The 5642-nt window shown below is 45.4% G+C and overlaps 1 pseudogene; it reads right to left on the reverse strand.

The window, feature by feature from the left end:
* Positions 1-3442: 3442 nt before the first annotated feature.
* On the reverse strand, positions 3443-4183 carry LOC128591419 (translationally-controlled tumor protein-like; annotated as a pseudogene).
* Between the last annotated feature and the right edge of the window lie 1459 nt (positions 4184-5642).

Below are 5642 nucleotides of genomic sequence, written 5' to 3' on the forward strand. Positions count from 1 at the left end.
ACATACCGAGGGTGGTGGGTTCAAACCCGGCCCTGGCTGAACTGCAACCAAAAAATAGCCGGGCGTTGTGGCGGGCGCCTGTAGTCCCAGCTACTCGGGAGGCTGAGGCAAGAGAATCGCTTAAGCTCAGGAGTTGGAGGTTGCTGTGAGTTGTGTGAGGCCACGGCACTCTACCGAGGGCCATAAAGTGAGACTCTGTATCTACAAAAAAAAAACCTCCTGTGTTCTGGGAAGATCATGAGGTATTCTTCCAAGAGTTGGATCAGCTGCGGGGCGCCCAGCCTACATGGCCTCTGTGGAGGAATATTACACCCTGCTCCTCTGATGGCTCCAGCACTGATCTCTGCATCCCTTCCTCCTCCACCCCAATTCCAGACCCATAGTACTGACTAATTATAAATTTAATCGAGAGTAAGAATGCTTTGAAGAAATAGCCACTTTAAGATAGGAGGATATTGTGTAAACTTGTTACCTATGAGGAGGAATCTGTTTAATGTATACTATGAAGATTAATAACATTACATTACTTACTTTTACTGGAGATTATATAGGTAAGAAAGGGAAACAGAACAGAATAGCTCTTTGAGGAGATATCCTCTCTGTTCTCTGGAATCACTGGCTTTTCTATAAATAAAAGTGGGATTGTTAATCTCTTATCCTCTTCTCCATTGATTGGTTTGGATGACAGGCAGACAGCTCATGGGCCCAGGAACAGAAGGAACTTAACAATGCAAGTCATGAACCCACAGGTTTAGCTAGAACAGGAGGATATTGGGAGTGGGGGTGGGGGCTGCCCTGGCAAGAGGTAAGGAGGACTTCGCATGTCAGGCCAACAATCTGGACAGAACCCTGTAGACAATGGGAGCCATTAAGATCTTTTGTCTCTCAAGGAATTCTTTGCTTCAAAACAATAGAAACAACTTTGCATTTAATACATATTTATTTCATAGTTTCTTGTCAGAGCCAACATTGCCATGCTTCTCAGAGTTCACGAGAAAATTAAAAAACAGCTTCCCACATCAGACCGTTGCTTTCATAAGGTGTTCATTTGGGGGCTGAGTTTGGTCTTTGATAGAAGAATTCTACTTGTTTTAAAATAAAGCGTCAGGTTGAGCTGATTTACATCAACCTCCTGGGTAAGAAGTCCAGATGGTTTCCATTTGGTCCTAATTGGAAACAGCCGAACTATTTTTATGCAGGTCCCTTTGTGGACAGAAGGCTTTTGGCCTGCTGCTTAGAAAGTTGTCTCCATGATGCTAGATGAGTCAAAACCCCCTTTCAGAAGTCTGACACCCCTTATTCCTCTTCTCATTTGGCGAATAATTACAAGAACATGACAACTTTACACTGAGCAACATTTAGAAGTTAGGAGAAGCAGCAGAGTATTCCATTTCTGTGCTTGCAGAAGATGAGCATGTTTATCCAAACCAGGAGCTTGTTAAAACACAGACTGCTGGGCACCACTTCCCCCCAGGATCTGAGCTAAGGCTAGAGAATGCGCATTTCTGTCAAGTTCCCAAACAAAGCTGATGCTGCCAGCCCACAGGATCATACTTTGAGGACCATTATTTTAGACTTGAAAATATCAGACTGGCTGCTCCTGATTTATTTTGCTCATTAAAGAAAATCAGAGGGCAGATGTAGGTTCCTAAGATGCCTCTTCCCTGTCTGGGAAACCACAGAGCAAACAGGACCAGACCCATTTCTGTTTGGGCTTTTCTGTCTCCTCCATGCTCAGCCGGCCCACTCGGAGCCCAAGGCTCTTGGAACCAAAGCAATACAGAAACTAGGGAACCCTGGGCCTGGAGCTTGGTCAGCCGTCAGGTGGATGATATCTGGCTTGGCCTGTGCCTGCTCACAAAGATATGAGATGAATAAAACAGAAGATGGCAGAAGACCAGAAGTCACTGAAAGGCCATCAGAAATGGTCATGTGCAGATAAGACTGTTTCCTAGAGCCCCATTCAGCCTCAGGTCCCAAAAGTCCCTGATAGACCCATGGAGGACTCAAGGTATCCTGTCACCTGGTCCTGTTCCACTCCCACCCCAAACCCATATGATAATGCCCAGGGCTGTTTCACTTCTGGAGGATTTCACACAGGGAGGGCAAGTACATGACTTAAGCATGTACAGGGGCAAAATCCAACTATAAAATAGTTCAGCCACAAGCTTGAGCTGGATAAAGACCTTGACTATAGCACCATCCCCCCCGCCCCCCGTGGCAAGTCCACTTCCCCAGATAAGGTGTTGTTGCTTATATCTTAACCACAGTCCACAGAAATGCCAGCAGCAATAAGGAATGCAAGGGCCAAGTTCAAAAGTCAAAGATGTAATCTTCAAAATGGCTTTATTAGTTCCAAAACAGGAAGTCACCAGTTATAATCCTGAAATTATTTTATATGGGGTGTCATCCTGGGGTGATGGCTAAACAATGGAAATCTCTATAGAAAGGTTCCAAGGTCTGAGGTGTGAATCATCCAGCGCTAAGTCCATTTTGCTTGAGTCCTATAATCAAGAGTTTATGTTCTGTTTTATAAAACTGGGAATTATACAGGAAATCACACATGTTCCTTGTTGATGGAAAGAAGCTATTTTTAACAAGTTTAAAAAAAAAAAAATTCAACCACAAGGAGAAGGTCCTACAAAGGCCTGGCATCCACGGCTGAACATTTGAGTGGTGGTTAAGCAGAACAATCTGAGGTCCACCAGAATGTATGAAGCCCACCTGTTCTGGTGGATCCAGGAAGGGCCAGGGAGAGAGAAGAGGAACCTCCCTCAGGGAATGCTATATCCATGAAAATTGACACTTGACCTTTGGGTACTGGCCTGCATGGGAAATAGAGCTCTCTCCAGAAGGAATGAGAAGAGGTCCCTTAGCTGGGTATGAGAAGGTGTTCTAGTAGAGAGACCATGGGAGAAAAGGCTCAAAGGAGACAGTGCCTGGTATGTTAAGCAAATGGAAAGTACGGTGTTCGCTACAGAGTCATCATCAAAAGTGGCTGGAGCTGTGGCTGAAGAGCCCAGTGGACCCACAGGGTCAAAAGCCGTGAATGCTAAGTTAAGGAGTTAGACTTTCTCCTTTGTACAGAGGGGAAGCCATGATGGTTTTGAAGCAGCACAGTGGCATAGTGAGAGCTGGGTTTTTGAGAAGTATCTTGGGCAGCTTTGCAGAAGATGCTTTAGAGAGAGGAACGTCTGTAGGACGTGAGACTACTTAGGAGGCTTTTTTTTTTTTAGTTTAAACTCATTTTCTTTTTAGACAACCTACATGCTATGTTTTTTCCTTAAAAAACAATGCCTCCACTCAAAATACATCACAGTCAAAATAAATGAAGAGCCCAAGGTGACATCAGTCCTGTTGGTCTTGAGTCTTGGGGTGTGTGGATGACAAGCAGCAGCGGTCATGATGGCAGGTGATAGATCCAACATAATTGCTGAATTTGTTAATATTTTTCCATTTCTAAACCACCCTGAAGGAAAATCATATATGGGGTGACACTGTCCCCTCAGTAGTCCAGTAGATCAATCATACCACCTGGATTCATGTTTTCACCAATAAGAATGGGTGGGCTTTTTTTTTTTTTTTTGAGACAGAGCCTCAAGCTGTCGCCCTGGGTAGAGTGCGGTGCCATCACAGCTCACAGCAACCTCCAACTCCTGGGCTCAAGCGATTCTTCTGCGTCTGAGTCCCAAGTAGCTGGGACTACAGGCACCTGCCACAATGCCCGGCTGTTTTTTGATTGCAGCCGTCATTGTTGTTTGGCAGGCCCGGGCTGGATTCGAACCCACCAGCTCAGGTGTATGTGGCTGGCGCCTTAGCCGCTTGAGCCACAGGTGCCGCGCCGGGTGGGCTTTTTTTTTAATTGACAAGGATGTGCTTGATTTGTTCTGCAGGCCCTGTCATTAAGGTTTTATTCTCTGTTCCTCAAGTTTGCCTTTGATTGATTTCATACCGTCTTTGATGTGCTCCTTGTAGGCTTCTTTTGTAAAACTGGTTTCTTACAAGTGATGGTTCATGACAATGTCAACACCGTGGATTACTGTGCTTTAGTCCCCTCACCCTCCAGGCCCTCAGCAGCGGCATTTCCACCAGTGAGCAGGTCATCAGTGTTACCCTTCGTCCCATGACCATGGTCCCCTTCACCTCCAGGCTCAGCCCAGATGATGCAAATGTCAGAGAACATTTACATCTGATAAGGTCCCCATAGATAATAATGATCAGTTTCAGGAAGCTGACACAGGAGCCTGGAGCAGTGCTGGGAGCAGGGGTTGGGGAGAGGGGAGCCAGGAGCAGGTGGAAAAGAAGGATTCTTTTACTCTAGTCCAGGCAAGAGAAGATAAAATGGAGAACTGTGGCTGTTGTCAAGGAAAGATAGAGCATAGATGTACTTAGGAGGGAGAATTGACAAGGATCTAGTAGCCAGATCAAGGGAGTGGTAAGAAAGTTTCTGAAGTCAGGGGCACTTGGGGAAATATAGGAATTAACCAGAGAGAAAACCTAAGGAAGCACAGGGTTGGGTGGACTGAGTGCATACTGGATGTGTGAGTGGCTTCCAGGTAAGACTTGACATTGTCAGAAATATATGTCTGGTCATTGGAGGCAGGGGTAGAAGGAAGGACACTTTGCATACAGAGGCTCTCCATCAGGTTTCTCCCACAGGTGTTTCAGTGACTTATGAAATCCAGAGGTGACACTGGGAAGTAAGCCATTAATACCAAGTACGAAGTGCCAATATTCCTAGTCAGTCTTTACAAGACTTCTAGCAGATGGGCGTTATGATCTCTATTTTACCAATGAGGAAAGTCAGTAATTCAGAGAAGTTAAGTGACTTCCCAAGGAACTGCACAACGTTTTCCAGAGGGAGGTTTTAAACCTAGGGGTTTTGTGAATTTCACTGCATCACCTTGCCTTTTAGGCACATCTAAGCACAGCCAAGTTCTCTGAGACAGAGAGTAAATTAAAGTGGTCCTTGTTGGTGAGCATGTTTCTGTTTTAATAAACCTTTGTAAAGAAATATAAGATTAGGTAAAAATGGACTGAGATGAATACAGCTGGAGTGGAGCAAGTACGGAGTATTCCCAGGGTCTGAGCACATCCTCACCCTTATACCAAAGCATTTGTTTCCAACCCAGAGAAAAGAATTCAGTTTGCTTGCACTTCGGTTAAAGCCCTGGAGCAGAACACCCCTGGGCTAATCTTCTTCCTGCCTTCTAACAGGGCCACAGAACTCACTACAGGTCCAAATTCTGGAGCGTTATTTACACGAGCATTTTCCAAACCAGTTATTTTTCATAGGCAAAGATGGCATTGTTCCCCATCTTGCTATCAGCCCCATAGAGATCTGGATTGTTTTTCTCCTGGGGGTGCAAGTTATACCAGGCCAATAGCAGGCCTGGAAGCTCCTTGCCTCTCCAAGGGCACACATTTGAGCCAGGCTGGCTAAGCTAGGGGTGTAGGTTGACTAAGATGGTTTCTTTGCCTGTGAAGCTGAGCAAGGAATTTAACCTTTGGCCTTCGGCCTTGGCCTCATTGGCCTCTGCTACTTTCTGTCATGCTGAAAGGGGACACAAAGAAATGAGTGCCACATATGATCAGTGTCCGCATCATTAATCATTCTGGGCAGTAAACGCAACTTTTTAAAG

Source organism: Nycticebus coucang, chromosome 8 (genome assembly GCF_027406575.1).
Source record: "Nycticebus coucang isolate mNycCou1 chromosome 8, mNycCou1.pri, whole genome shotgun sequence".
In the NCBI taxonomy this organism is placed as follows: Eukaryota; Metazoa; Chordata; class Mammalia; order Primates; family Lorisidae; genus Nycticebus; species Nycticebus coucang.